This window comes from Schistocerca piceifrons, chromosome 1 (genome assembly GCF_021461385.2).
Source record: "Schistocerca piceifrons isolate TAMUIC-IGC-003096 chromosome 1, iqSchPice1.1, whole genome shotgun sequence".
NCBI lineage: Eukaryota > Metazoa > Arthropoda > Insecta > Orthoptera > Acrididae > Schistocerca > Schistocerca piceifrons.
The window spans coordinates 371352920-371361249 of NC_060138.1; positions in this window are offsets into that span (position 1 = coordinate 371352920).

Sequence of the window (8330 nt, forward strand, 5' to 3'; positions counted from 1 at the left end):
TCTTGTCAGAATCGATAGCAAACCAACACCGACAACAATAGTTCAGGTATTACAAGCCGACGCCACAAACTGAAGATGAAGAGATAGAGAAAGTACATGGGGATATTGAAAATGTAATGCAGTACATAAAGGGAAATTAAAATCTAATAACGATGGGGAACTGGAATGCAGTTGTAGGAGAAAGAGTAAAAGAGATGATTACAAGAGAATATGGGCTTGGGACAAGGAATGAGAGAGGAGAAAGCCTAAATCAGTTCTGTAATAAATTTCAGCTAGTAATATCAAATACTCTGCTCAAGAACCACAAGAGGAGGAGGTATACTTGGAAAAGACCAGGTGATATGGGAAGATTCCAGTTAGATTGCATCATGGTCAGACAGAGATTCCGAAATCGGATACTTGATTCCAAAGCGTATCCAGGAGCAGATATAGAGTCAGATCACAATGTAGTAGTGATGAAGAATAGGCTGAAGTACAAGAGATTATTCAGGAAGAATTAGTATGCAAAGAAGTGGAATACAGATGTACTAAGGGATGCCGGGACACGCTTGAGGATCTCTAAAGCTATAGACAGAGCAATAAGGAATAGCTCATAGGGAGTACGTTTGAAGAGGAATGGACATCTCTAAAAAAATGTAATCACAGAAGTTGAAAAGGAAAACTTAGGTAAAAAGAGGATAACTACGAAGAAACCACGGGTAACAGAAGAAATACTTCATTTTATAGATGAAAGAATGAAGTACAAAAACGTTCTGGGAAATTCAGAAAAACAGAAACACAATTCGCTGACGAATGGAATAAGGAAGTGCAGGTAATCTAAGACGAAATGGTTACCTGAAAAATGTGAAGAAATTGAAAAAGAAATGATAGTCCGAAGAACTGTATCAGCATACAGAAAACTTAAAATAACCAACAATGACATTAAAAGGAAAGATGGTAACATTAAGAGTGAAATGGGAATTTCACTGCTAAATACAGCGGAGAGAGCGGATGGGTGGAAAGAGGACATTTAAGACTTCTATGAAGGTGAATATTCGATTTAGAAGAGATGGGGGATCCAGTATTAGAATTTGAGAGAGCTTTGGAAGGCTTAACATTAAATAAGGCATAAGGGATAGATAACATTCCAAGAGCATTTCTAAAATCTTTGGGGGGGGGGGGGGAGGGGGGGGGGGGGGGGGGGAGCGACAACGACCCGATAGTTCACGTTGGTGGGTAGAATGTAAGAGTCTGGCGACATACCATCTGACTTTCGGAAAAATATCATCCACACAGTTCCGAAAACTGCGAAGATTGCTAGAACTGACAAGTGGGAAAATTATCGATCCATCACCTTAACAGTTCACACATCCAATTCGCTGACAATAATAATATACAGAAATACCAAAAAGAAAATTGAGGATGTGTTAAATGACGATCAGTTTGGCTTTAGGAAAAGTAAAGGCACCAGAGAGGCAATTCTGAAGTTGCGGTTGATAAGGGAAACAAGACTAAAGAAAAATCAAGACACGTTCATAGAATTTGTCGACCTGGGAAAAGTGTTCGATACTGTAAAATGGTGCAAGATGTTGGAAGTACTGAGAAAAGTGGGGCTAAGCTATAGAGGGAGACGAGTAATACAAAAGATGTACAATAGCCAAGAGGGAATAGTAAGAGTGGACGACACAGAAGGAAATGCTCGTATTAGATAGCGTGTAAGACAGGGATGTAATCTTTCGCTCCTACTGTTCAATGTGTACGTCGAAAAAGCATTGATGGAAATAAAAGGAAGGTTCAGGAGTGGAATTAAAATTCGAGGTGAAAGGATATCAATTATATGATTCGCTGTTGACACTGCTGTCCTCAGTGAAAGTGAAGAAGAATTACATGATATACTGAACCGAATGAATAAACTAATGAGTATAGAATATGGACTGAGAGTAAACCGAAGTAAGACGAAATTAATGAGAAGTAGCAGAACGGAGAACAGTGAGAAACTTAACATTGGGATTGATGGCCACGAAGTAGATGAAATTAAGGAATTCTGCTACCTAGGCAGCAAAATAACCAATGGCTGGCGGAGCAAGGAGGACGTCAAAAGCAGACTAACACTGGCAAAAAGGGTATTGCTGGCTAAGAGAAGTCTACTATTATCAAACATAGGCCTTAGTTTGAGAAAGAAATTTCGGAGAATTTACGTCGGGGCACAGTATGGTAGTGAAACACGGACTGTGGGAAAACCGGAATAGAAGAGAATGGACGCGTTAGATATGTGATGCTACAGGAGAATGATGAAAATTAGGTGGACTGATAAGGTAAGGAATGAGGGGGCTCTGCTCAGAATCGGAGAGGAAAGGAATATGTGGAAAACACTGACAAGGAGAAGGTATAGGATGATAGGAGCTCTGTTAAGACATCAGGGAATGACTTCCATGGTACTAGAGGGCGCTGTGGAGGGAAAAAACTGTAGACGAAGACAGAGGTTGGAGAACATCCAGCAAATAATTGAGGACGCAGGTTGCAAGTGCTACTTTGAGATGAAAAGGTTGGCACAGGAAAGGAATTTGTAGAGGGCCGCATCAAACCAGTCAGAAGACTGATACCACCACCACCACCACCACCACCACCAACCCCCCCCCCCCCAACCCCCTCCCCCCCCCCCCCACAACAAAAAAAGGACGTACGTTACCCTTTGTCTGTTGCTGGAAAAACGCGTTTGTGCACTTCACTAACACCAGCTATGAAAGTAAACAACTCTCCACCTGAGGACGGTTGTTTGAAACATCGAAACGCCCAGAGACAAAATAAATAAATGACGCAGAGAACTGTTTTATTTGCATTTATCAACAGTCGCAGCCGTCATAGTGCCGTCCTTTATGGGCGAAATATTCAATTCCTCTTTCCTATTTTGCACTTTCTAGGAATCACATTTTTATGTGTGTATATTCTCTTCTGTTTGTTTCATTTGCTGCAGTTTTATTTTTTTCTCCCTTTCCTGTTGGATGGGCGTAATTAATGTTTTGTGCTGGTACTGTCGTCACGCGGTGGACCGTCCAGAGGTGGTTTCCTCTTCAGGCCTTATCCGTAAGTACCCCCCGCTCTCGCTGCACACAATCCATTCCACTTGAGCGGATACGTTTCTAGCCGGCCGGCTTGTCGTGTCGACTTTTATCAGCCAGATTTCGACAATCACTTTGATTAATGGATCTGTCACTTTGGTGTTCGCCCTGAAACGCCCTATCAGTCTGTCCTGATCTAGACGAGCCAGCAACTTGCGCTCGGTGCTCGGCGGCGATCGTTTGAGAAGAAAGATAAGGCGAGCGCTTCGTGTTCCTTTCTTCTGCTCATTTTGTTTCATGCATCGCGAACACCACGATCCATTGTCTATGCTCTAGACCAGAGTGCGCTGTCGAGTACAATACAGTGGAGCTGATGTTTTCAAATACGGCACTGTTGTTTCTGACAAGACACGCCTCTTGAGTTTTCCATCACTTGCTACCCTAATGACGCAGATGCTGAAAGTTGTCACTTATTAACTTTCTGCTATGCTTCGTACGTTTATCGCACTTACGCTTTCAGTTGCCTCACTTTCTACTCCATTAACATCGATCATATTTGCTCTCTTTAATTTACTCTCAGTTATCCTCGTTTGAGTGCAAGTGCATGTTTGATGATGAGTTCGGTAATAAACTACAGAATGTGTCTTTCATTCACTTGTTCTCCATCCGTAGCTGACGCATTACTATAGCAGGGAGAGACTTCTATAATTAATAGTTGTAGACGCTGTCTCTTAGTCATTTCGCCTTCAGGTTAAGTTTCAGACAACCTCAGCAGAAAAAACTTGTTTACACATCTCATATGTCTCATATACCTTTCAACTCCTTTCCACGGAAAGAAGCAGCACTCTAAAGTAAACCCAAACACTTCTAAACGTAGTTTATAACTGGACAGATTTAGTTGGTCCCATCTTCTTTTACCTGTATTCTCCTTCCTGTCCGGGATCAGCTTCTCAGATGGTGAACACTGCTCCTCACAATCGTCCCACACAAACATTTCGTCTTTCGCTTCTACCGCGGGTTCATACACCAGCGACATCAGATAACATCATAGCAAAATGTCCGTAGGAGTAAGATCCGGCGTACGCAATCGCCTTGGGTTCTCCACTTGTAAATCAACGATAATGGTATCTCTTATTCAGGTGCTCCTCCAATTCGTACTCAAGGTGTAATGGTGCATCATCACGTTGAAACCAAATCCTCTAGCATACAACAAGACATACGGTCTCCAACTGCTGTGGCTACACATCTCATTTGATTATCAGGTGAAGTGCACCGTTCAAATGATGTACCACTAAATAATGGTTCAAATGGCTCTGAGCACTATGGAACTCAACATCTTAGGTCATAAGTCCCCTAGAACTTAGAACTACTTAAACCTAACTAACCTAAGGACATCACACACACCCATGCCCGAGGCAGGATTCGAACCTGCGACCGTAGCAGTCCCGCGGTTCCAGACTGCAGCGCCAGAACCGCTAGACCACCGCGGCCGGCACCACTAAATAAGATGTTGTCAATTGGTCTTGTATAACCCCAACGCTAAGTTGCTACAGAACTGTTGCTGACGATCGGAGATGAGTGTGGCATATGGTTTTTCTTTTTTTTTTCAAATGGTTCAAATGGCTCTGAGCACTATGGGACTTAACTTCTGAGGTCATCAGTCCCCTAGAACTTAGAACTACTTAAACCTAACTAACCTAAGGACATCACACACATCCATGCCCGAGGCAGGATTCGAACTTGCGACCGTAGCGCTCGCGCGGTTCCAGACTGTCGCGCCTAGAACCGCTCGGCCACTCCGGCCGGCTCCGAGCTGATAGTCCATGCTGTTGCAAACATCGTCGAACTGCTCGTGCAGATGGTTGTTGTCTTGCAAACGTCCCCATCTGTTGACTCAGGGATCGAGACGTGGCTGCACGATCCGTTACAGCCATGCGGATAAAATGCCTGTCATCTCGACTGCTAGTGATAGACTGTAGCGCAAAGAGGCGTCATCCACGGGCGACTTGCTTTGAAAAATGTTCGGAACTGCAGCACTGCGGCGGATAATCGATTGCCAGTCGTCAAGTCTGAGATCAAAATCATCTGATCCTACTGCTCGCACGCATCGTTTGTGACAGGTGTGTAATTGCTACTTCTCCAGTACTTCTACACTGTATTCTCTAGATTATTATTATTCACTGCCGGGGGTTACTGGACCATGCGATGTACAACAGCAGGCATTTTCGGCGCTTTATTTTAGCTTTTATTTGCTCCAATATTACCTTCATTCTCTGAGAATGGGCTCTTTTCCTCTCGTCACACCAATCTGTTCCGCGGTCTTCAATCGTGAACTTCATGCCTCAATAGTTTCCTGTCTCTTATATCAAGTCTTTTTTTAACCCAGCAATCAGTTTCACTGTTCCAATTTTTGCTTTACTGCCAACCTGTCCAGTAAATCTGGTTGGTTCCATTCTTTAAATACGCCCACAGAACTGGAGCCTGCGTTTTTTCACATACTAACAGTTTCCTTATTTGCTCTTATTCTCTGCGTTCCTTCTTCTATATAATTTGGACCTAACAGTTTCCTGATTACTTTCCATTCTCTCTTTTGGATTTCTTCAATGTCTCTCTTTCCTTCAAAATGGATGTGCCAGGCCGATGAAGGTACCGTTTTTTGATGACTGTATTGTGGTGTCTCAGTATGCTGTATTTTGAGTTGTATTTTTTCATTATCTTCATAACTGAAATTTGTTATGAACAACGTCCATGTCGTCTGAAACTAGCTACTAATGAATCCTTTCCACATGATCCGACACTAAGTCCTCAAACTTTACATTTCTTTGCCAAGAACATTTGGGAAGCCAATTTGTCGTACGTTTCCATCCAGGGTGATAGGGCCTAAATAGTTCCCGAGAAAGATCACGCCTGTTGCGAAAACTTTTATCTCGAAATTCGTTCAAATGTGAGGGTACCGCAGGAAATGCTTGTTTACAGGCTCCATCTTTGGACGCTATTCATGGACTGTAGACAGCGGTAAGCTTCACACGCGACTGTGTATTGTTTTTCAAAGTTGCGCCACCAACGTGGATGCGAGAGGCAGCCGTTTGTTATGAAACGCAAGCAGTTTACAAACGGGTGCCTCAACCTCATCGCTCAGTCACGACCTCGTACCGCCCGAAATAATTCCACGCCATTGGTTCTTCATCTCAAAACACTCGGTTTATGGTCCACTCTCGTCAGAATAATGTTACCTGGGTCAGGGACACGCTACATAAATACGGTTTAAAATCTGCATTTTGCCTCTGATCGCCTGTAAAACAGAAGAATCAATCAGTTTCACGAGGCACTAGTAATGCGTGTATCGTTTTGAACGAGTGTAATTATTTTCGGGTTATTGAATAGTACATACTGTACCTAGTCAGTTCCATGATATTGAAAAGAAAGGCGGTTTGCTGAATAAGAAACTGTTGAGCACCAACGAGGTTCGAATCACGTTTCTGGCGTCCTGATGTTGAATTATCGAAGTCTCCTTATGAACGTCCCTAGACGGGTTTGGGTGGCCTTGTCATTCGACTGTGTCTCTCATGGTAACCACTAGGAGCTAGTGAAATGTGACTCACAATGTTGGTCGTCATTGAAATCAAAGAAAGCTAGTAACATTTCAAAAGGGATTGAAAAACTGAAATTGTGAATAGCATATTGAGTTAAGGTGGTTATGTGCAGCTGAGTACTTGTATCCAACCATAAGGTGGCTGAAGCGAAGAACGAGTGAAAACGGAGCCATATGATCAAGGATTGAAAAAGCTTAGAGAGCAGCCCGCTATATGACAATGGAATGAATACCAATGACGTCACGCCAGGTAGCATGGCTTTATAAGGAGACTACCGTCTGCCACACGGCATTCAGATGTCACCACTTAACAATGATTTGCGAGTACTGAGGAGAAAGGTCACGGAATCTGAACCACCTGACGTAACAAGAAGCACGATAAGATTTTATTCTTCTTTCCGAAGCAAACGCTTTCGAACATCAGTACTTGCGACTCTATCTTTGTAATTCGATTCTGAACACAAAAACAGAGTTACGACCAGGCACGGAGAAGATTAAAGAACAAAACGTCACTGGCATGCCGCACCCGCGTCAGGCTGTGTGTGGTAGGAAGGGAGCGCCAAAGGGAGACCGAACATCATTCGTATTGTGAACTTTCTCTCTACAGAGGGGTCCGAAAAAATGTGTCCACTGTTCAAAAGTCCATAACTTGCAAACTAATTGACCGAGTTGTCTCATTTTTGGTGAAAGTGTAGCTTAAATTCCAACTTAAAGATATCACTGTAGGTGTTCGAAATGATCAACATTAACATCCACACACAAACGATGCCGCCGAACTGCAGCACGAACTACTTACTGCAACGTGTTCAGTTGGATATTTGCACATTCTCGAAGTTCATCCAATGTACGTGGGGCCGGCCGCGGTGGTTTCGCGGTTCTAGGCGCGCAGTCCGGAACCGTGCGACTGCTACGGTCGCAGGTTCGAATCCTGCCTCGGGCATGGATGTGTGTGATGTCCTTAGGTTAGTTAGGTTTAAGTAGTTCTAAGTTCTAGGGGACTGATGACCACAGCAGTTGAGTCCCATAGTGCTCCGAGCCATTTGAACCATTTGAACCAATGTGCGTGGCTTTTGTCCATAAACAACGTCCTTCCGCACAGGTAAAAGTCCGGAGGAGTTAGGTCTGGGGAACGTGGTGGATATTCCACAGCACCTCTACGGCCTATCCATCTTCCTGGTAGATTTTCGTCGAGATAAGCCCTAACACTATTTTGGTAGTGGGCTGGGGCACCATGTTGTTGAAAGTAAACTCTTCCGTCTCGATACAAGTCTCGGATGGCAGGTAAAATGGATGTCTGAAGCTTCTGAAGGTACGCCTCACTGGTAACTGAGCCGTCAAAGAAGAATGGCCCCATCAAGCCCCGGTAAGACAACCCACACCACACATTTACTCCTGGCAAATTCACGGCTTCGTCTACATGGACGTTCGGATTTTCGGCGGGCTATTGTGGCGGATCGTTGTTTGTGCACATCTTTAACACAGCTTTCGGCTTCAAATTTGTCTCGAATGCGACGAATCGTTAAATGTGTCGGTGGCTCTGTTCGATACTCATTTGGCCATTGCCGTTAAACCTCATTAATGTTTCCGTACTTAAAATACCACTTCAAAACTGACTTCCTTTCATCGAAAGTAAGCCTTGCAGCAGCCATGTTTACTCGAATAACTAGGTGCAACTAAGAACAAAACACTGACTATCTGGC